Below are 24569 nucleotides of genomic sequence, written 5' to 3' on the forward strand. Positions count from 1 at the left end.
GGTGTAAGAGGAAGTGATTTGCAAAGGTTCTACAGGAAAATTAATCTAAAAACTGTAGAAAAAGGACTTAATTTTATAAAGGACTTAAATGAAACCCCAGATACAGATAGAATGAGACAGACTGGGGGGTGAAAATTCTTATTTCTCCCTGAAGTTCTGAACCTAAATTAGAAAAGCCCTCTTAGAAGTGTAAAGGGCTTATATTTTTCCTGTGCCCTTTGATCCACTACAAGTTCATAATACAGCCTTTATGCATTGTTACAGAGTGAAATGCATTTTATTCTGAAATTCTCTAAATGAATACTTTGATAGTCATATGTTACATCCCTGACATTACTCGCATGCTCCCTCCCTTCATTACAGTAGCTTTTACACCTGCTAGCTCCGACTTGTTAAGCACGTATCCAGCAGGGTATAAATTGGAATGGTGATCAGTAATGGGACTACCCCTGTTCTTCACACACTCAAGACACATTTTGGCTTTCTGCTTTTGTACAAAGATGGAAGACTATGAAACAGTGTCTTATATGCATATCCTTCACTTTTACACCAGAGATATTTCTCACTGGTCAAAAGTTCAAAAGAGCTAGAAACCCCATGAAGCTACTCATTGCTGCAAACCTTTTGCCATTTACTGTGTCCAGTTATATCCATATGCTGCTTGATAAATTAAAATTGCTGTTCAGAAGTTGTTCTGTGTTACCAATGAATATTCATGCACACTCAAAATCTTGTTCTCAATTATAAAGAAGACGGAAATAATGTGAAATTCATCCAAACCCTCCAACCATGAGAAAAGTTTCAGGGGATCTGCACATAAGAGGACAATGCCAATGTGGTCCAAGGAAACACTTCCCTCTAGACATAGAAGCTGGCTCATTGCAGCCAACTGCAGGAGTCCCAGGGCAGCACTCTGCAGAGCAACTGGCAAGTTATACATGACACTGGTATATCTGCTTGGTGTAAAACAACTAAGTACTTGGCTTTGTACAAGTTTATGTTTGTTGTTTTGTCTTGTTTTTCTTAATGAAAAACAGAGCTAGTGAAAATACAAGGGATAAAAAGTTTTCTTTCCTGAAGGCTTTCAAGCCCAACAGTCCTTACATGCAATGAACATGGCTACTGTACTTTAAAAATCTCCACTTAGGAGAAACCGCAGGGAAAGCAGGATACAGTCACTGACAAGTGCACTTTTCTCCTGAGAACACAACAAGAAAAAAATATTCATCACAGCATTAAGAAAGCACAGATCTCCCTGATATTCAGTCCTTCTATGGAGTTCAGAAGAGAAGCACAGCTCACAGACATCTCATATACATTATCTTGCTGCCGGAAGAAGGTGAAGAACCATCTGCTAGTCACTGTTGTAGTCACTGTGCGCCTTATGGGAACCAAGTTAATTAGCAAAATTAGGTTAGCTGCAGGCTACACTCTGTAGGTACAGAAGCGAAATTTTTCTGAGCTATGCAGAAGGTCATCATGGCAATAACATTTCATTTAGATTTTGGAGACGGGTTAACACTGATTTTTTTTTTTTTACTATTTTTTTTGAAGTACTTAAGGAGACAGATCTTGAAAGATTCTTTACAGGAGATTCCAGTAGTAGATCATGCCATTACTACAGATTTTGGAGAAGATCTTGAAGCTCCAAAAGGATTTAGAGAAAAATTTCCAGAAAACTCTAATATGCTATCTGTATTTGCCCATCTGCTTCATAAGGTTAAGCAGTCCATTTCTCATCTGTTTACGGTTTAGCAGTAGGTAAGCAAAAGGAAAGACAAGTAAGAAAAAGCTGCAGGGCATTAGCCAACCTCCAGTAGTTTTCCCTATGCTTGAGTTTATCTATCACCATTCCATAGTGAATTCACTGTAGTTTAATCTTCAAAGTACTTTGCAACGAACATGATGTGAAAAGTTCCATATTGGCAAATACTACAGAGTAATTCAAATGCTGTCAGTTCCTGCCCAGTTAGTTCACAGTAATGTTGTGCTAAGGTCACTGTTCTCTTGTACCTTCTGTGTCTCCTCTCTGCCTCTCTGCTCAGGACTGTGATTTTGTACAGGCTGTTTTTCTGGCCACCTTGAATCAGGTCAAGATGATCTGAATTTCATTTTTACAGACCTTGAGATTTGTAGTGAAAAGTTTTGCAATTATGTAAGTGGAGTCAGAGATTTTTAAATGTGTATCAGCACTTGGAAAAATGAAATGTTTTGGGGATTTCTTAAGTGGAGACAAAATTTCATTACAATACAAAACATAGAAGCTTGAGGTCTTGTTTCTAGAAATGCATATATCCTTGTGCTTGGCTGTACTAGTGAGTGTCTGACATCAGCTCTCATGTTTCAGTGTAGTGACCTTCTCAGTGAAGATAGAGGTGGATCCAGCTCTTAAAGTTCTCAGAATTCATTTATTTTACTCTGATCACTTGAACTTTCAGGACCTGATGATGAAGTTCACAGGCAGACCCAGTTATGAGGATCTGAAATCATTCTAAATGTGCAGGGTTCACTCAGGTTGGCATGGATTCCTTTTTTTGTTCCTAGGTTTGGATTGATGGAAGTTATTGTAACACATTGCAGTGCTAAGTTTCATGAGGATGACCCAGTTCAGGAAATTTCTCTCTTAATTTATTTGCATAGGATAAACTGAGGTGTATGTTAAGTGCCTGTGGTGATTATCTGACTTTTAATGTTTTTGTAAGTTTCAAAGGTATAAACTTCAATGACTTGGTTAAATCTCTACTAATTAGTTGAAGTTCAGTTATTATATGTATTCCTCTATCAATTAGCAGATGTACATTGGTGCTAGTGTCAAAAACTGGATAGAAGCCAGTCCAGGGCTCATTATCTCACCAGAAATCCTTGGTTGCTAATCAGCATTTGATAAAGATTAGACAGTTCCCTGCTGGCACTTGGCTATTAAATTCCATTTATACTGTTGCCCCATAAATACTATAAATTCTATTTCATTAGCACCCTGTTCACAAAATCCTTTGAAAATAGGAGTTTCATTTGAGGATTACTGAACAAAATGGAATCTAATTAGGCCAGAAGACCCCAAACCACCTTCATTTCTCACAGTGTAATAATGCCAAAGTAATGCTTTTGAAGCTTTTCTGCTACAGTATTTCCAAATAAATGTGTGACATTAAATTAAAAGGGCTTAACAAGCTGGGATGCATGATAGTTCTGGTCTAAACGGCAGAGATTTATAGATGCCCATGAAGAGAGATGGGATTTTGGAAGTTAAATGCACCCATGGTGCATTTCTGCATTTGGAACAGCCATTTCACTTTGCAGCAGTTTTAGAAGAAAATATTTTTTCCAGCAGAAGAAGCTACTAGCTAGATTTCACACAGGGAAACAGGAAGGACAGAGTCCCTTTATGTTGGATCTGTAGGGTTACTTGCTGTGAATGTATTGTATACAGTGATAAGAACACCCACTACTTCTTCTTTTCTAGTTTTAACACAAGCTTGGGAAGGGTGAAAGTTTTAACTTGTTCTTGTTTTTCATCTAGAGAAGAACAAGCTTGCAGAAAGATCTTGTAAAAAAGGTGTTCATGTGTCTGAAGTGGTTAGGCTGGGCTTAAACCAGACTCCATGCCAGTGTGTCATTCTGAGTCTGTGATTTTAGCCATAGTTCTCTATAGTATTTGAAAGAAGTTTTGACAATCACACATAACTAAGAATATATTTTTGGTATTCACAACAGCGGCAGTGCTCAACGTCACTGGCAATTCGATCAATAATTACACACGCCAAGTTGATACCTTACAATCTTTTGCAGAACAAATAGATTTCTGCTAATGCCAGTAACCTTTTATTTATTTTCTCCATTTGCCTCTTTGTTGTCTTGTCTGCTTACTCTCCCATCTATCTGTGGGTCCCCTTTCCACAGCTTGACCCCCAGGAGACTTAGAATTGTTGAAAAAGGATCTGCTCCTTGCTCTCGGTACAAACTAATGTGACTGCAGCTGAACATTTGGCAGCCAGGCCACTGACATCTAATTTTAATTTTACTAGGGGAAATATTTGTTCTTCATCAAGTCATTTGTTAATGTGCTGATAAATCTTTCTGTTTACACTTGCTGCATGATGTGTGTAATGGCAGATCTGTCCTGAGAAATTATATACACTGCAGGCTGTACAAAATGGATAGCCTGGCAGGCATAAATATTACTTGCTACATCCTGCATCCAGGTGCTGCATTCCTCTACTGGTTCCTGTGTTGACCTACACCATTGATCTTGTTCCTTCTTAATGGCAACCTTGAAACAAACAGTCCCTGTGCTTGCATCCATCTTCAGAAAAGCTGTGCGGTACTTCTCAAAGCAGCAAGTAACCTGGGTAGAGCTTGTACCCAAGTTGTACCTTGTGGATACAAGGGTATTCAAGGACAGGCTTGGTTTTTTGTTTTGTTTTGTTTTTACTTAGATGTAGAATTCTCATTTAAATATAATAAAATAAATAATTTTATTTTGACAGGAAAAATATGAGAAAAATTCTGATATAATCCAGCCTCTCACATAAATGTGCTATAATTTTTCTATCATTTGGATATTTAGAAAGATATGGGGACTGTGAATTTAAAAGGTAAGTGTGCAGTTGCAATATGCAAGAAGTGATAATTATGCATTTAGCCATGTTTACATAATTAGATGAGCCGCTAAAGATCTGATACACAATTGAGTTACTGTGGTTTAGTGAATTACCACAACTGAATAACAGTAAAACTTCACTCGCTCTTTCAGCCTGTTCCAAATATGTACTCAAAAGAATTAACTTAAATATTGCCAAGGTTTACTCTAACTGGTTTTGCTATTGGCTAAGAGTATGCATTTGATAACTTAGTTTACAACTATTTGATGCATAGTGAATACTTAAATCACAGAAAATTGATCCTGTAACTGAGTCCAGAGGGGTGTTTTATCTCCTACAATCCTGGAGAGGGTTGATTCAATCAGAATGTCTTTGTCTTTATAACAAGGATTGTAAAATCTGTGGGGATGCCATTGAATTTCCTTAGTAACAAAAACTATGTCCTTGAAACATCCTGAATATTTAACTCTGTTTTTCTGTATTTCGTTTAGTTCTGTAGGAAATAGTTTTCCAATCCCTGTGCCCACCTCCACTCACCAGGGTTACATTGATTCCTACACTGGAGATCGAGGGAGAGTTTCCAGATTCAGAAGACCAGTAACTATAGGAACAGTGCTGAGAACGTGATATACATCCATCACTCCCCATTTCACTAAGTCAAGTTCTTACGAAGAACCTCCTTTGTTGAGTTCTCTACATCAGCAAACTCTCGCTGCCATTTTCATTTGCAAAGAGCAGGGAGGCAAAGAGGAAATGAAATGTTATGGTGCTTATTTTCTCAGCACATGATGACTTTCCACCCTTCTGCAGTGAGCTCTAGGCAAGCAGTTCAGCTGGAGTAGCTGTTTTGTTGGTGACACCTCTAATGTTTTTCATATGATAAATTTTCAGCAAAACCTGTTGCAGGAAGAAACTGTTTATTCCCAGCAACTCAAACAAATTAGATTCATTTGACTCCGAACACTCTCTTTAGAACTAAACCTTGGGCAGTGTCAGATCCCCAGCAGTGTAGCTGACTCATTCAGGATGTTCTGTAAATGCAGAAGGATGCTTGTCCTATGTAGCTTATATAATTCACAGATTGCCTATAATGCTTAGAAGTATAAAATACTGCCATAAGAATGGTCAAGTCAATCATAATCAGCTACTGAGCATTTCATATGGGCTGGGTTACCTGATGAGCTGTACTGTTACAATAAGGTCTGAGAGATCTCCTGAATCCTTACTGTTAGAGAAGGAGAGCCAGCAGAGGCTACTGAGGCTGCTGATGCCTGGTCACCCAGGGACCCAGCTGCAGCCACCTTTCTGCCATTTCATTTTGTGCCTGTGTACTTTTGTGACTTTTCAAAGTGAAGACCTTTTTATGCGGCTTGTGGCGTATAGAAGACTGATCCACTCTTCTTTTGGATTGCTCTTTCTTGTTTCCCACAGATACTTCAGGCTTGATCCCAGCAGCATCTTTCTAGGTTATGGTATGCTCTAGGGCATGTAAGAGCAGGGAACCAGACTGAGATTTTACCAGTTCTTTTGTAGTATATCTGTAATTACCAGAAATGTTGCTGCCACTGAAACAGACCAAACTTCAGTGATCAAAGGGACAGAAGAAGCTCTATTAGTGGAGGATTTCAGGCATCCCCTTGAACAGTGACGGACACATGTATTACTCCGTTTCTTTATGTTAAAATTCTCATGAGGATGGCCACAAATTCTGCCAAGTGCTACTAAACCAGCACAATCCCTTCTTGTATAGGTGTTAGATAAAACCTGTTGAGTTTTTTAGCCATGCAGCAGTTCTTCATAGTGAAATGAAGGAGTTTTTAGTATTACTTTGTAGTCTTGACAGCAGCCACATGTATAACCAGCAGTACATTTCTTAATATGCAGTAAGAGGTTGTGGAACCAGCCAGGCTGGGGAAAGAAATGGCGCAAGTCATGCTAAGGGTGATCCAGATCTTATGTAAAGGAAACCAAAGTGATGCCTGCACAGCACAGTGCAGATAGCTGAATTACCACCAGGGAGCTGCTAAACTTGCCTTGGGAAGTCCTGCTCAGCACAGCCCTTCTCAACAAGGCTATTTAGCCTGTGTGGAGAGCTACACTAATACGATTGTGTGACTTCTGCTGTGCAGGATTTAGTGCTCAAAGGTATCTAACATCTTTACACAGGCTTCAATCACACAGCATAGAAATTCTGTTAAGGAATTGCCTGACTGTATCTGAGGACATGAAAAGCAGGTCAGTGTCCTTGAATGCTTAGGCGAGCTCAGAGCAGAGCAAAAAAGCAGCAGAGCAGCATATGCAGCGTAAGCATTCTGCTTTGGTTTGGACTCATCCCATGAAATAAATAGTAATTTTGACATTGAATTTGATACCAAACACTACAAAACAACACTCTATACTTTACAGTACAACCTATAAAAACTATACTTATTTTTATTATTGGAACTGGCCATGGTAACAGCTCAACTGCTTTCAGAGTCTTCTGTGCTGTTTTATTTTGCAGGCTTGCTCCCACCTGGGCTTGGGATTTTTAAGCCAAATTGCCTTCTGCCTTTCATTTATCAACTTGCACATTTTCACAAAAATGATTAACCATTCTGTCCTACACAAAAACCATCACCTGTAATGATAGTGTCAAGTAAGAGTGGCAGCCTGTGAAAAGTAGGCCATGCTGAAGGAATTTCTTTATTCCTTGTTCACAATGAAATATATGGTGGGAGGTGAAAGTGTATCGCCATCTTCTTGTGCATAGTAAATGACAATTGACATATATAACAATCAACTGCCAGGCCTAGAAATAAGTCCAAGTCTTCTTCATAATCAGACAGACAGTGATATCACTCTTTCAAACTCTGTTGACGGTCTATTTCTAATTCTGTAGGAAGTGAGACCATGCTGTTTGTATGGAATCTTTGAAAATCAGAAGTAATTTCTGTCACTGGGAACATCAGAATCATGCTGAATTCCCTGCATTTCAATGCAGGATGATGTTCTGTGTTGAGTGATGACCAGTATTCTGGTAAAGACAAGTAGTGACTTGTATTCTGTGCAAATGCAATAATCGTGTTCCTGTTTGAAACTTCCTCTCCATGTATGTACAGCTAACAGATTATCATAGGAAGTAATGTTAATAAGTTTCCTTTCCAATGGAATGGGAATCATTTGTATTGCTATGTTTATAGCTGATTTTAACATCAGTGTGGTGTATCTATCACGGATAGATACATAGATCTATGCAAATTTAATGTAGAACTGTAACTGTAAGAGGATTTGTCCCCGCCCCCAAAAAAATCTGGAATAGGTTCATACACTGACAAGCATACAGAGTATTTTGGATGGACATACGTGCATGGATATTGACTTTATGAGTATGCACATATTCAGACTATTCAGTGCATACTGTTTCTACCAGTGCTCAGGTGCATTGAGGTGTTGTGCTTATGGTCAGGAGTGAGCATCTGAAGACAGCAGATTGACATGTGAAGGTTTTACTGATCTTTTACAGCAGGTGGCTTTCTTTTTGCCCAGAAATGATCTACAAAGAGATATTTTAAGTAGAATCATATGATGATCATTTTAAGTATGATCATACATCAAATCTATGATTGATGTCATAGATTTTCCACAAGTTTCTTGTGACAAGAAAGATATGGGACAGCCCTGTATTGTCTCTGAGCTTTTTCTCTTTCCTTGTGGTAATCTCAATCTGCTCCTTGTGTTGGTCACAGACTCATATGCTAACTTTCCTTAGCTAAAAAGATGTGTGTGTCTTGACAGGATATTAGTCCATGTATACACAGGATGATGTGAACATAAGTCCAGGCTTTCAACATGTTAATTTTACTTGGTGTTTGTGAATGCTAACAAATTCTGACTCCTGTTTCCACTTCCTAGGCTTGCAAGCAATTAAAATAGTGGCAGACATCACTTCACTACATGGGTAATGAGACCAATTCAGGTCATAAGTCATTTGAGACTACACTGATATATACGATTAGTCACGTGTGAACTACTGCTTTACAAATTTATGATGCAGTTTTGCAATACCTACAGGGCAGACATATCCGGCTCAATGACTCTTGTAGCAGGTCTCTAAGCAGTTACAAAACCACAGCAGCTCTCCTATCCAGAATTTAAAATTAGAATCGTCCAGAATTAGATCGGTACAATGATTTAAAATCTGCATCCTACCTACAGTTATAAGTGGCGTTCTTAGCTCGTTTGCTGACAACAGGATATAATCGTGAATTATTTTTTTCTAATTTAGCTGTTGCAATTTGTACTTTGTGGAGTGATCTGGAAACAGGTAGTGTTGTTTTTCGTTTTTTTTTTTTTTTTTTTTTGTTTTGTTTTGTTTTGTTTTGTTTTGTTTTTCTGTGTTTTTTATTCAAATTTTGAATCTTGGCAGATTTTAGAGATTCTGTACAAGTAATACGGTCCCTTCCTCTGCTTCCAAATGTTCAAAAAAAAATAGCGTTAGTGAAAATAATTTATTGTATCTCTGGAAAAATGTATTTGCCTTGTTTAAATCATAATCTGTTCAGACACTGCCTTTCTCACAGCCTGGGAGATGTTGATCACTTTTGCATTGCACCATTACAATGTCATCCAAAGAGACAGCAAATATTGCAGATTAATGCTGCCAAAATTGAAGTAATTACTCTTTGAAAGTGACAGGCATGTTATTAAGGCCATATGGCATTATACATAGTTGGTGTAATAACTAATCGGAAACAGCAGTATTTCTGGGACGTGAATGTTTGGCAACATATACTTGACTAAGAGTCTTAGTATTATAAATTTATGCATTTCTTGCCAGGAAACCAAGGAAACCTATTCTCAGGGGGGAAATCACATCTTTCTAGCAACAGAAAATATTTGTGAGCTTGAGGTAAAAGTGACACTTGCCATTCCTTTACTGGTCAATTAGGACTAAGAATGTTCATTATAATCCATAAAGGCAGGCTGACTTTTTTCTTTCAAGAGTTTTTGCTGTGGTTGCTATCTGAGAGTGTACAGCGGATGTAAGTGGTGCAAAATGACCTCGTATTGTGCATGACCTTCAGGGAAGCTGCTGAGACCTCCACTGCCCTGCACAGGTTCATGAGCTAGGGGGATAGGGCAAGTTTCTTGTGGACTCAGGGAGGTGCTGGATGCAGTCCAGTGGTCTTCCTCATCTGGCTCTTAGCACCTGTGGAGTAAATAAAAATAACAGCAGTGCCCTTCACTTGTTTCAGGTGGGCCTTTTACTGTTCTACATAGAGTAATGTTTCCGAGAGATTTTCCTAACATAGTGATGATATAAATCAGATGGTTTGCTTTGGTTTTATTGAAACTGCAGGCAATGAGTTATAATTTTATTCCTCTATGCATATGCTGAGAAACAAATTTGTACTTTATCTGGGTTGGCATATCCTGACTGCATCCCCTTTGAATCCAACCTAGGGATGTGTTGCTCAGAACTGAGGCAGAGAGAACAGCAATTCTTCTGCTCTGGGTAGATCAGAGTGAGGAAGGAAAGCTTCCACTGGAAGGCTGTGCTGGGAAGGACTTTCAGCCCAATATGTAGTGAGTAACACTGCTGTTCCACTTGAGCAGGCTGTCGAGTTAAATATGTTTCTGGAGTGATGCTTCTGGCATAGCCTGCGTAATGCATATGCAGTACATGTATTCAAGCAAAATAAAAATGAACTAAAATGTGCAATGACTGTGTGAGCTGGAAAACCTTTTGCCATTTTTATGACCAAAGTTGATGAGCTTGGGTGTAAAGCTGTATTTTCCTAGAGCAGGAGAAGAGGCCTCTAGTGTGGCACTAGCACAGCCAGGGTACCTGGAGACATAAACCAGAAATTAGAAGTCTACATCTCTATCCCCTTGGTTATAAAAGGCAGAGTGACAGATGGACTGTAATTGTTCCAGTCTAAGGATGAAGAAAGAACATATTATGGTCTTTTTGCTAATGCAGACATATCTGGAAGTAAATGACAAAACCCTACCGTGTTAGCTGTATGTCAGAGAGCCTGGCTTTGAGACCCAGAAACCACTCAGGTGAAGCAAAAATCTCCCCAGATAAGCTACGAGTTTTGGAGCTCTCTTTTCACAGGTACACTGAGGCTCGTTTCAGCTTCTAGCAGCTGATGTCCAGAGAGTGCTACAGATGCTCTTGTACAACTGTTGTGTTGCCCTCTCTGTAATCAGCAAAAGTTACAGTTGACTGTCCAGGAGTTTACATGAGCAACAAAAATGAGAAAGCTCTTCTTACTTAATGCCATTTTGCCTTGTCTCCCTAGGAGGGGGAGCACCTCCTAGTGCGGAAATCTTCCATTTGATATAAGACACGGACATAATAAATGCACAACAACACCCATTTAGACAGGTCTGAAAAATGCTTAAATAAGGCAGAGCAGCTTCTGTTTACTGTTTAGCAGGTGAATACTTTGTGTGCTGGAGGGCATGAACAGGCAGGGAATGAAACAGCAAACAAGATTGGAGGAGCAAGGACATCTGCTGCTTAAAGACAAATCTGGTGTAATTGGAGTAACTGAAATGCGGGCAGTTCAGGAAATGGGCTGTAATATTGCATTACCCAGATACAGAGTTTAAGGACAGGCAATCTTCAATGAGAAAGGAGAAGGAGATATGACAGAATAAATGAGGAAGGACATTATGCTGAAAACAGAATAACATTCACATGGATGACAACTTAGAGACACCTTGAACTTGAGGCTAAATACCCAAATGGTAAAACAATTATAATGGAAAACAATTACTGATCTCCTAGGGCTAGGTGAGAAGACAGATCGGGAAATATTTATGCAGATGGGAGGGCTGTACTTGGGCTAGGACACTGATCATATGAAACTGCAATTACTCTGACATTAACTGGAATGAGAATTATGGAGGGACTTAGAAAGCTGAATCTATGTTTATTGACAGATTTATTTATTTATTTATTTTAATCCTGCATGTTGACAACCAACAAGATTAGAAGCCATCTGGAAAAAGTTGCAGTAGTTAAGTGAAGGAACACATATGCTGATGCCAGTGCTCAGGTTGGAATAATATTAGCTGAAAGATAGAAGGGAAGGAAATAGATGTTGAGATTGAGCATGATTCTGATTTCCAGGTGTGGGAAATTCTGTATTCTGCTGTGCTATTGGAGTTGTTAATTTGTGAGGAATTGGATGACATATCTAGTAAAAAAAAGAGTTAGGATGTAGTGTCTATGGGGCTTCAACTGTAGATGCTATAACCTTGAAGGGACTGAAATTTAGATGTCTGGGGGATATGGAAGTAGGTAATGGCAGTCTGAAAAAAATACAACACAAGGAACTGGTTTGTCTGGGGTGGTGTCAGGCTTAGACTGGCAAGGCAGGGATAAGTACTCTTCGTACGAGACTCAGATGACAGCAGAATCATACTGAGAGCTCAGCCAGACCACTGAAATAATTGCACATACCAATAGAAATTAAAGTGGCAAAGATGCGAAGAAGGTCCTATTCTGATAGCCCGGATTTACGTAATCTATCCTGCAGAAGTCTTTTAAAATCCACAAGACATAATTTACAGAAAGACCTTTGCCTTTTCTTTCACTGACACACCATTGTTGACTAACTTGTGGTATATTATTTGCAATGATGTAATCAATATTTGATGTAAAAAATATTTCTCATGAGAGCTTCTGTGAGCTGTTTGCCAGGAATGTTCATCAGTACTTTTGAAATGTTAACTCTTTCGATGGGACAAGGTGGGAATGTGATGTTCATCCACTCATCCTGCCAGATTCTCTGTAGGAGAAAAATCAGCATATATCTTTTGGATTGAGATTAATGGGGCAGCATTAATTATACCACACAGGGATCTGTCATGGTAATTCAACTAATTTATAACTCTTACATTTCCAGAATAAATACGGTTTTGGAATGTGGTTATCATTAATACCTTCTAATAACTAAATAACTACACCGGATTCACTATATCTTTCAGCAGTCCTGCCTGGATATTCATTTATAGATCCTGAGCAAAATGAGGGAAATTAACACATTTTCCAAAGATCTCCTTTGTATGCATATGCATTTTTCAGGACAGAGAATAGGAGTTTGCAGCAAATGGTAGCTCCAGGAACAATGTGAGGGGGGTGAAGCATTGGCCAAAACTGAGGCAGAAGAGGACTTGGAGAAGACACCCAGGACATACTGTAAGGACAACACAATAATTGATGGGATTGATCTGTAAAATTGCAATGGGAGAAGAAGAATATGACACAAAAGGGCTGAGAGGAGTGTCGCTAAGCTACATGTCTAGAGTCAAAGCTCTGGTACAAGAATATTGCACATTTTGTAGTGGAGGTGCCTGGGGAAAGGTGGTTGCTTCTGTGTATTTCAGTTCTTTCTTGTGTACAAGCTTTGAGCCCGTTTCCACAAATAACATTGGCATACAGCTGCTGAATGCCAGCTAGAAATGTGCAGTGTTCTTTTTGTAATATGCAGATGTGATTAGTGCTAAAAATAGCTGAAAGCTCTGCAAGCTGTATATTTTTTCAATAATTTGTCTTTCTTTTAGACACCAAAGAAATAGAGAAAATAGCCACAGAAACAAGAAAAGGAGCTTATTTATATTTCTTCCATGATCAGTGGTGTGATTTTATTTACTTAGCTCTCGCAGTCTGTTTTTTGTATTTCTTCCCCTGCCCCTAACTGCCTTGTGTGCATTTCTGAGTCACAAAGTGAGTTACCGCCATCTTCTGGTCCAGCGTGACAGAAGTCCCAAAATACCTCCCCAGTGCTGGGCGGTCACCTGGCCCCTGCCAGCAGGGAGTTCCCATGGGGTCCCCGTGTGTTTCCTGAAGGCCATTTATCTGACTATTCAGAGAAAAAAGGGATGCTTAACTCATCGTAGGTTGGAAGCCTGGTCCCAGGGGTCCAGACTAGTCTGAGATTTGTACATGGTTCCATCATTGGCTTCATATGTGAGAAGAGACAAGTCAATTATCTGTTCTTTAAAAGGAGGACAAGTTATGCATTCTTTCATTAGAAAATGTCTGAGACTTCTTCAACAATACCCCTTGTGTTACAGGTCAACAATACTATCTTTGTGTTACAGGTAAACATAAATTGTGTTATCCCTTTCTGTAAAATCTGTACATTTATTTTTGCTTCCTGCAGTCACCTTTTCAGAATATGTTATTCATGAGCTTAAAAATCAGTTCGGGTGAACAGCTAAAGACAAAGCTGAAGGTCGTCGGCTCCTCTCAACTCATTGTATATTGCCAGTAAATGCCTTATGCTTTTGTACCGCTTAAATAATATTCATGCTACTTCACGTGAGAGGGGATAAAGTGATTCCTTTGATTTACTGGGAACAATCATTTCTGTAAGGCATTCTGGTTTTCCTCAGAATCTAATCTTTGGTGTGATAGCTTCTACAGTCTTCATCAGAAAAAATCTGGCGTCCATGTAAACCAGCTTAAATATTTGTTTGGAATTATCATCTCTTATTTTTTGTCCTCCAATACATTGCTTTCATTGTGACCTCAGAGTTCACAGACAGAAGTAATTGAAAGAAGCATGCCAGTACCTTTGGAGTGAAACTGTCAGCTCATAAAATACAGAGATTGATCTTCTAAATGCTTACATGCATTATATATTGTAGTGTCTGGAACAGACTGACAGGTAAGGAGGCAGATGTAGAAAGTATGACTTAAGCATTTTGAGAGTTTGGCTTACATTTTCTAGGAGAATCCTTAAAGATGAGACCAGAGGCCTGCAGCCGTGCACAGCGTTTGATGTAACATTTAAATTCATTGTGCTTGTTCACATTCTTTCTGCAACTCTAATTCCACATCTGCATGCAAGAATATGTTCTTCCATAAGTTGACACCTTCTCAAAAAAAAAAATAAAAATAGGAGCAACATTTAATCTTAATTGTATTTATTCATAATTTCCATTTATATTTACAATGAAGTGCAATAGCCTTTTCCTCTTCATCATGTAATCTGTGGAACTTTCAGGATAAAGGGCTTTGTGTTTAATGGTTTTCATGTTCTTACTTCTTAAAAAGCACAGAGTAATTTATGGGCATTCTTTTACATACTCAGCAGGCCTCTGCTCATCCCATTAACTATTTCTAGTAAATAAATGATCTCTGAGCATTTTGTTATGCCCTGAAGAAGCACATGTTTATATCATATGTATTAGCCAAATGTTCCATAATGCAGGAAAAAAATAAGAATATGTGAAAACAAATGCAGCAGAACAGATGATTGTAAAGAGCCTATCACCAGGAAATTCATTTAGAAGAAATCAAACCTGACCCTGGTAAGTTTGATGTTTTTTTCATTTCTATCTTCAATAGACATGCAAGATGAATGCAGATTAAGGTTTTGACCTGTCTTTAATATAAAGCCTGACAACAGCAGACAGCAAAGCACGAATGGTAGCAGATTTAATCATGGATTTCACCCACATTCATCAGACCAGCAGGGCACTCATTTCAGAGACTCATAAGATTATTCTTTTCCCCCTGTGAAATCCTCTTGCTGCTTTCTGGTTCATTGACAGCATCTAAAGATATGTTCTGATCTGATGTGGTGCAGCTAACAAAGGAACTCTCTCTGGAACTCATCAATTATAGACTTTGCAAAAGATTTCACTTCTAACCTAGTAATTGATCTTTAAACTCACTTCAAAAAAAACCCTAGCCAACTTTGCTGAGCTGGGAGTCGGTGAAAGATTATACTTGTTTTCCTGTTTTGTTCCACAGCACTCTGCTTTTCTGTTGGTCAAAGGTTGAAACCAGTGAAGACAGCAAAGGTTTTCATCATAATTGTTTTCATCCTTTAAGTTTACTGTCAAGACTTTACTTTTCTAATACTCCAAACAGTATGGGGCCATCACATGTAGTATACTCCACAGTGTTCCTTTCTACCGGAGTCATTATTATAATCTTTTCACAGGGTTCTTCACCTAGCTGAACTTCCTTTCCCCTCATCTCCTCTCATCTCCTTCTCCCTCCTCACCCCTTCTCTCCCTTAAACTTTCCCCTCCTGTCCCTGAGCTATAAAACTGAATGCCATGTCTCTGTCCAAAAGATGGTGGGTATTACCAGAGAGTTTTCACCCTGCCTTTGGTGATGGCTCCTCTCTCCACAAGGTGAGCTGACAGGGTAGGTTAGCTGTGTGCTTCTTGTCATGAAGTCAGCCCACGGTTACCAAACAGCACATATTCCACCCTTCAGTGGTGGGATGAAGTGGGCCCTCCAGCTTCACTCTGGTGCTGATGAGAAATGCCTTCTGGAACTGTTTGTTCAGATGTGGGCCCTGAGCTGCAGCAGAGGGGCAGTAGTAAGCCCCTGGCAATGGTGAAGTCGTTCACTGCCAGCAGCCTTCTTCACAGTAATTGGTCAGAAGTGCCTGTGTCTGCATCCATCAGCTGGCCACAAGCAAACTTCTCTTTGGTACAGCATCTGGGTCCAGAGTTCCAGGAAGCTGACTACCAGAAAAATCTGAAGTACCTCTGAGTACTGAAGTGCCTCAGAGTGAAGTTGCACAAGATATGGAGAATCCAGTACAGCAGCTCATTGTTGCTGAAAGGACAGACTGCTCCTCCACTCCTCTCTCCCTGCTTTCCTCTTTCTCCTTGTACTGATGCAGTGAACCTTGCTGTGAGCTGATTCAGCATGCTAACTGAACAGGAAACACACCACTGAATGGCTTTCTGCTGAGTTAGCAAGTTGAATAAGCTCACAGAAAAGTCTGTTGAGTGCCAAAACTGGCACAGGACAGGGCAAAAGCTGTGCAGCTGGACCTCTCCTTGTTGGCTGCAGCAGCCTATTGCCCTGTACACCACGTACCCTTGCTCTTAGTCAGGCAACCAACCCATTTGACCTTACAGTTCAGCATATGTTAAATGCTTTGCCAAGCAGCATCTAGAATCAAAATAAGGGGTTTTCATGGAACTAAGTGAAATGAACAGAATCTGTTGGTTTCTGTAGAAGTTTTGTCTAGGGAAATACTAAACAAGAGCCAAGGCTTTCAGTGGTACAGCCTGTTGCAGGATATGCCAATCATGTGGGTAGATGCCAACCTATCTCTTCTCTCATATGTAGAAAGTGATGGTGTTTTGTGGTTTACAAAAGCAGTTATTTATTAAAAATCTCTTCCATATAAGATAAAAGATTGTGAAGAAAATATAAATAGAAAAAAATATATATTATTTTACAATCTGGCATATTTTCATCTTTGTTCTATAGCATACCATAGTAAATCATACTCTAGCACTCACTGCAGGGCAAAAGCAGCTGTATATAGGGTGATCAGAATGCAGGGAACCAAATTCTCCTTTCCCTTGTACTGACTATACTTTCACTGCTTTCAGCGGAGATGCATTTTAAATGAGTTAGTCAAAAGATTTTTAGTTCAAAGTACTGTTGATGGGACTCACCTGTAGGATTAAGTACTGATTCTTCAGCAGTGATTTTAGTTTTTATATCAAATGATCATTCTCCCTGGAGGAAGGCTGAGTTAAACAGGAAAAAATGCATCCTGGGAGGGTTTTCGAAGTAATCATCTCTTATGGTATTTTTCAATCAGGAAATGAAAGAATGTTTCTGTCTGCTCTTTGACAGTCCCATGCTCTTCACTGTTTTGTGGAAAAGGGAAAAAAAATCAGGTGATTAAAACATAACGTACCCTTTTAACCCTGCTTTTTCTGATACTTTTAACATTCTCATTTTTTATTACAAGAGCTGATGAACTGTAAGTGATTGGTACGAGAGAGAATAGATTGTGCACTTAGCCCTACCATCTGACTTAGTTAATCTTCCAAAATGCAATTTATTCTGACTGGTAACTCTAGTGCGTTTAATGGAACACAGGGTTAAAGGGAGAAACTGGAAACAAATGCTCTCTATCTAAAGGCCAATCAATAACTGAATAGTTTGACAATCTCAAACCTTTGTCACTTTAATGTAATTGGAGTGTATGGAAAAGACATTACATTTCAGCACCTACTAGCATCAGCCTCCGTTATTGGTGATACCACTTTGAAAGCTTTCAAGTCGTCCTGCTGTAATCATGTGAAAGGAGTGGGAGTAGAGGCTTGTGCTGTCTTTTAAATCTATTTTGAGGGATTTTGTAGTTCTACACAGATTGCAGTTTGCTGTATATATTGTTTTTGGGACACACATGGAACCTCTCAGTATGTTTGAAAATTTTTATGGGCTGGTATGTCTAAAACTAATGAGGCTGAACATGTTTGAAGCTGGTTATGGGGACTCTCTCTAGCAGTCCATCATCTGTGGTTTCTCCAGATGAGCAAGTAGGGAAAAAAAGTAATATTGCTGGAGGGATATTATGCAACAAATCATGTGAATGGCATCATGCGCAAAAAGATATGAACGTTGAAATTCATTTTTAATAATCACCCTTAATAGTGATCGTTCAGTTGTATCAATCAGAAATAGCTTTCTGAAAACAATTTCCTGTGACTGCTGGCATGTTTGCTTCTTACTCATATTAATAAGCGGGAAAATTCATTTGGAGGAGGAGACTGGGAGAGAGTCCCTCCATTTCCTTTGGCTTTCAGAGGTAAGAAACAATTTCACATCTCTTTGAGTGTCACTCAAGTGCAGTAAATAATGTTGCTGGGAGGACTAGTTCAAGGCAGTTACAACTACCTTACCCGTTTTGTCATTATAGGGTCTGGTGAACTTCCTTCCACCCTTGCTACACAGAAAAGCCATGTTCCTTTTTTATATTTGTTTTGGAAAGTTCATTATTTTGCGTGTTTGTGTCAATGGCTATATGGATTATTCCTGTGAATACGATGGACTAGATTCAGTGTCCTACTGACAAAATCAGCCAATTTTCCCCAGAGGAGGAAACGGAATATTTACTCTTTTCTCTCTTTAGGGGATCCAACTACCCCAGGCAGCTCTGAAAACACAGCCTAGAATTCTTCATGTGTGTTCCTTTCAGCTTTATATATAGACAGCATAATTGTAAAGAGATATTTGATATTTCTTTGCTTAACAGCTTTTTTTTAATTTTAATTCCTCACCCCCTGCCTTCTTGCAAACTCTGATGATGCAAATATCAGATTCACATCTAATACAGAATTAATTTGGAAGAATGCATGTGCCCTTTTATGACTTTCCTTGAACATGAATCCAGAAGTATACTTCAACTGCAATAAAAACGTACAGTTTTAACTGCCAGCTAGTATTTGGCTGTTCTGGGAGGAGAAAAAGCCTCCATGGCCTGTGTGCTGACCACCAGGGACTTCCTGAGTGCCTTGAGCAAGGTGACTTGGCCCAGCAGAAAGGTTTCAGTCTGGGGAGGAGATGAATCTTGCTCCCTCCTTCCCTATATTGACATGGACATGTCATTTACTTTCTCTGTGTATTTCTCCACACGCATAAAACTATTTACCAGGCAGTAAATGCACAGCCTCTGTAGTTGCTGACACAGAGCTATGCTGAAATTGTAGCTTTAATTCCACTACTACTTGGAAATTTGGGAGGTTTCTTGGAACCTTTGTCAAAGAGACATACTAAGTGGTATTGTGGCTACTTGTCATAAATTCTTTCCACCTGCATACTTTTATGTCTGAAAAAGCCTATTATTTCACTTGAAACCAGCAGGGCTTTTACTTACTGCTGCTAAATACTGATATTTCCATGAGATTTAATGTATTTTACAATTTTATGAGTAGCTATGAATAAAAGCTACCTAGTAATGAGGAATGAAGCTAAAGATGAGTAGTCTCCTATGGCTTTTTCTTCATCACTCTGAGACCAGGTTTTGATAGCTGAGGCAGTTTCTGAACAGTGAGTCTGACTTTTTTTTTTTTTAGTGGGGGAAAAATAATTAAAGGAAACTCACCTGACAGGAGAAGATGCCCAGAGCTTCTTAACAAGAAGCTTTCTGTGGAACAGAGTGAGAGGAAGGGCAGGAGGAACAGTCAGTAGGATTTGAAAGGGAGGCTGGTTGGGTGGTCGGGGGAGGCTGGCTCCTGTGACAGGGATTTCCTTTGGTGCCGCATGGAAACTTTGCACATGGCACCAGTCCTGTCACTTGCGAGCAGCCTCAAGGTTCTTCAGAAGCATTTGGAGGCCTAAACCAGAAGAAGAATTCTTGTAGTGTTCTCAGGTATGCCATGGAATTAATAAGGTTTTCTGCTATGTTTTCTCTTCCTTTCCTAACAATTCTATTGTTCTGGTTTCCTTACGATTGCCTCAGAGCACAGAACTAATGATTCCAGGGAGTGGGCCACAAAATCTCAGAGATTTTCCAGAGCTTGGGTATCAAATTTAAACCCTGACTGTACACCCAATATCTAATTCTTTTTTCAGTGCCCAATACATGACACTTACTTGAGTTTTAGTTCCCATTTAATCACTTCAGCCACTCATTCCTATAAACATTTTCTGCAGTTCTTTTCAACTACCTTCAGATTTTGTTACCAAAAATATCATTTTTGTCATTTGCATTTTTGTCACAAGACTATTTACCCCTTAATTTTTAAAATCATTGGAGAACAAATCCTGGCAGATAGCAACACAGGTCCAAGTGTGTTGCTGATAATCCTCATCCTGTGTGAAAAGTGCCATTTGGTTCTTGGCTTTTAAATGATTGTCATGCGGTTGGAATTACATCTGAGAGATCTTGTTCTCATTTTCTGTCTGTACAGTGGGTAAATAGTACTAACACTTCATGGGGATGCTATGGAGATAAATACATTTGAAAATTATTGCAAGCTACTCAGAAACTACTGTCAGAGGGGAGCCAGATGTGATGAGTGCTTGCTGGCAACCCAGAGCCAACAGCCCCTCAGACGAGGAGCTGGACCCCGCTGGGACCGGGACTAGAGGTACAGCCGTAGTGGGAAAGGAAGGAAAATGTTTATCAACCACTGCAAGGTTGAGCCAAGGCACACACTGACTGGTAAAGCTAGAGATCTGTTGGTGAATAAGGATTGGTTGGTACAAGAGTCCAGTGTGAAAACCCCAAAGATACTGAATGAACGGTTGGGAAACTTCTGTTCTGAACTTTGTAATTAGCTCCGCTTTATAAAAGAAAGCTAACCACAGCCGTGGTCTAGGCTGCATCTCAGAATCTGAGTGTAATTCTGTAATGAGAAATTTTAATAAATGCGATCCATAAAGCACTTCTGGCTAATTACATTATCCTGGCTCCTCCTATTTATCTCCATCTGTTAAACTGCTTTAAAAGGCAATTAAATCGTCCTTTGAAGTTAGAATGCTTTAAAAGGTAAAAAATACTTCGAATACTTTCCTATCTTTCCTTTCCATGTAAACAAGTCTTTTAGATAGCTGAATTGATGTTGTGCTATTAGTGTGTAATCATTTGTGAGGTTCTGTTCCATAGAGATAGGCAAGAAGTAGACTATCTGTTGGGGATCGTTTGGTCCACACTGTTAAAAAAATTGAAAACTATTACTTTAGTAAATGCAAATCTGTGCTGCTGTGCTTGGGTTATAAGTGCTGTTTAGCACTGTGATTCTACTGAATTTATGGAAACTACACTTGATTTGCACCAAATAGGCAATAGAAATAAGGCCCAAGGTTTGTTATTCCTTTCAGCAAGACACCTTAGCTGTTGTACTGGCTATAAAACTGCTTATGATTTCACACAACTTTATTAAAAAAAAAAAAAAAAAAAAGAAAGTAGAGCTGAGTTCATATGGGATCACAGATAAATGATGCATCCTTTCCAAATCACTCTTTCCAAGCAATGTATTCTTATGATAGCTTCATTAACTTTGGCGCAATAATTTGCAGATAAATTCCATCCAAAAAAGAAGCAAGTATTCAAGCACTGCTAATAATGTGAATTAGATTTTTGCACATTAAAAATGTGATAAAGCCATACTAATTATTTTTAATTATCTCGAGATAAAAATACGTCACTCATGTAAGTAATTATGTAAGTAATTTAAACCTGATTAAATAATAATGATTCCTTGCTCATTGCCTTCAAAGTGCATATAACCAAATTTAATTTTAAGCAGGATCAAGAAAATAATCACTTGATTCGAGCATTAATTACTAATTTTAATTCTAATTCATTAAAAACAGACCTATTTTTTGCAGACTCTGCAGGGCATTGACATTTTGCAAAATGAGTCATTATTTTGGCATGGCGAAGTATTTTTCAAATGGTGAATCATGACTACCAGAAGGGATTGTGAAAGAGCTCCAAGGGAGCTTCAACTTCTTAGAAAAAGCAGCCCTGTTTAGCAGCAGTGCTCTTCCTCCAGGTTGTGACTGGAGAAGGATTTGTAACTCAGCTGGTCATGTTAGGTAGGGAGCTGCTAACTACCTTTAATTACTGGCAGTATGGGAGCAAGCAGGAGATAAACTGACCTAAAGCAAATAGCTTTATCGAGACCAACTGGTACAAGGTAGGAGACAGTTTAAGTCAGTTTAGAAATGTAAAAATCAGGTGTTTGATAAAGCTTCACTTCCAGTCAAGTTGGAAATGGATATATAATGTAAGTAGTTCATTCAGGAGTTCGTCCTGGAAGGTGTAGCCTTGTTTCTGTAGGACTGCTTTTTTTTGTTAGTGGTGGTTGGGTTTTCTGTTTGCCTACCTAACCTCCTCTGTTAAGAAGTGACTACAACACCCGCCAAAAGAATTGCTGGTTAAGCTTTTGGATTATTCATTCCTTTGGGAAAGGATTACCTTTTTGATATGTAACTGTAAAGAGTTTAGCCTAATATCTATGTGGCCCTATATGATAAATTAAGAAAAATTACATTAATATGGCAGTAATTTTTCTTACAGTAGATTTTAAGCCCCATGGGGATTAGTGTAATTGTTGTCTAATGCACTGAACAGTACAACCTATAGGTTTCACTGCTCTTTTCTACAGCTAATTCAGTAGCTCATTTTTGCTCACTCAAATTATATGCTTTGTAAGTTCCAAATGATCAGAACAACTCCTCATAAGGGATTTGACCAACATTTCATCAAGCTTACTTTTGAGAATGTTTCCTGATGTTCAGCTTACATTTTTTACACTTAGCAGTATCATCCTTCTCATGCTTTTTCTCCTCAGAGAACTCATCTTAATCAAAGAACTGGACACTGCTTCTGCTATTGAAAATCAACAGGACTACAGTTTTGACAAGTAATCATTTCAACTCTGAATGAAAACCAGCAAAAAGGTAACTTTTTTTCTCTTTTTGTTCTATATAGAAGGTATTATTTTGTGCTGACTTAAGGTGCTGTCAGCCATTCACCAAACCTCAGAATAAGGAGAACGTAACTGCAAATAGAACCTGAGATACTCAATGCAGCAAACCCATTGTCCACACATCACCTTTCTCTGTATATGTGTAATGACCTGAAATAGAAAAAAACAATTTTATTGAATGCAGTGATGTAGGTGGATGAGCCAAGTTCCTGGAGTAACTGTCATCTGCAGTTTAAACAAGAAAACCATGATGAAATAGTTAAATTGTCAGTGTAAAACAGAGTAACCTATACAAAGACAGACAGCATTTATTTTAATAGAAAGCTACTTGTAAGATGAAAACAATTAAGTCACTGAAGAAAACTCCCAGCCTTTTAATGAGCACAGGACAACAACTTAACAGAAAGAAAAACACTGAAGATTAAGGCCATATGTCATCTGTAGCAAAGAAACTGCCTAGCATAATACAGTGCACAGGTGGAGACTGGGCACAGACAAGTATTGGGTCTTCCTTCCAAAATTTCCTCCTGTATACTTGTACCCACAGGAGGTGGGCAGTCCCTGGCAGATGTAAAATCTGGTTCTGCCTACAGTGGAAGTTTGGAAGCAAATGGTCTCAGGGGTGCCCTGCTCCTGGCCTGGGTGGGCTGCAGCTGCCTCCCTGCTGCTGTCACAGCAGCTGCAGAGCTGGGGCAGACAGCAAGCACAGCACAGCTTCTCAGCAGGCCTTCAGCACTGTTTCTTTGGCAAGCTCAGCAGCAGCAGCATGCCCCTGGATGAACTGCTGTAACACGTAGCTGTACAAGGAAAAAGGGTTGTCAAAGACGTTCTAGAAATTGTTCCTATTGCTCTGAACTGGGGTTATTTACTCTTTTGTCCTGTTGATCTAAGAAGGCAGACTTCTTCACATCACTTCAGTGCAAGTCATAGGTGTGGCTAGTTCTGGTACTACTAGTACAAGGTACTACAAGTACAAGCTCTCATATTTAAGCTTCCCTGGTGGTATTTGTTCTTTGTTCAAGACAACTTATGAACCCAGGCTAGCGAAATGCTATTAGGATTCCAAGGCAAAGAACTGGCACAGTCACAGTCTTTGTCCCTCACTTCTGAACTGCAACATGAAAAAAACTCAGACATTTTAGTTCATCTCCAGTGAGCAAGCAGCTTATTCCTTTGCCAATGACCAGCTGATTGCCCAGGTGACTGGGATCAAATGAGATCAAATGAGAAAGCAAGCTGGTCAAATTCACCGGGGAAGAGAAAAGGAGCTTTTTTAAAAATGATGCTGATTAAGTAGAAAATGTAGATGAAGACGGAGAGGGCTCTTAGACTGATGAACGTTGGACTAAGAATCTTAATGCAGATCTGTGAGATCTGCACCTTTCGTGATCTGTATTACCCTCAGAAAGAAAGTTTACTAGTTTAGTTCTCTGTTCCTTAATTTGAATTCCTAGTGCCCACTTACCTTAATTTTCCTTTTCTTACTTTGTAGGCTCTTTCTATAAAAATAGCCTCTGAAGCAGAAAAAATCTCTCTCAAAACTTGAGGAGTGACCACACTTGTTAGTGACAGAGAACAGATGTGCACCAACTTCCTCATTCTTTGACAGCTGTCATTTTCTGTAATATAAAATACTGCTTGGACAGTAACTCATTATATATTGCTTCTATCTATGGCACATTGACTTAGTTTGTTTTTCTTTGGTTTCTGTCCCAGTGTCATATTCAACTGTTGTAAAGCTGAAACGTG

At 39.1% G+C, this 24569-nt stretch overlaps 1 long non-coding RNA gene across 1 annotated transcript in view; it reads left to right on the forward strand.

The window, feature by feature from the left end:
• Positions 1–24569, forward strand: part of LOC309884524 — a 55895-nt gene that overhangs the window by 11354 nt on the left and 19972 nt on the right. Inside the window, exon 2 of the long non-coding RNA XR_014318638.1 lies at positions 22683–22791. This is a non-coding gene — a long non-coding RNA (uncharacterized lncRNA). The remainder of the gene's footprint in view (positions 1–22682; positions 22792–24569) is intronic.

This window comes from Aythya marila, assembly GCF_965140915.1.
Source record: "Aythya marila genome assembly, chromosome: 16".
Taxonomy (NCBI): Eukaryota; Metazoa; Chordata; class Aves; order Anseriformes; family Anatidae; genus Aythya; species Aythya marila.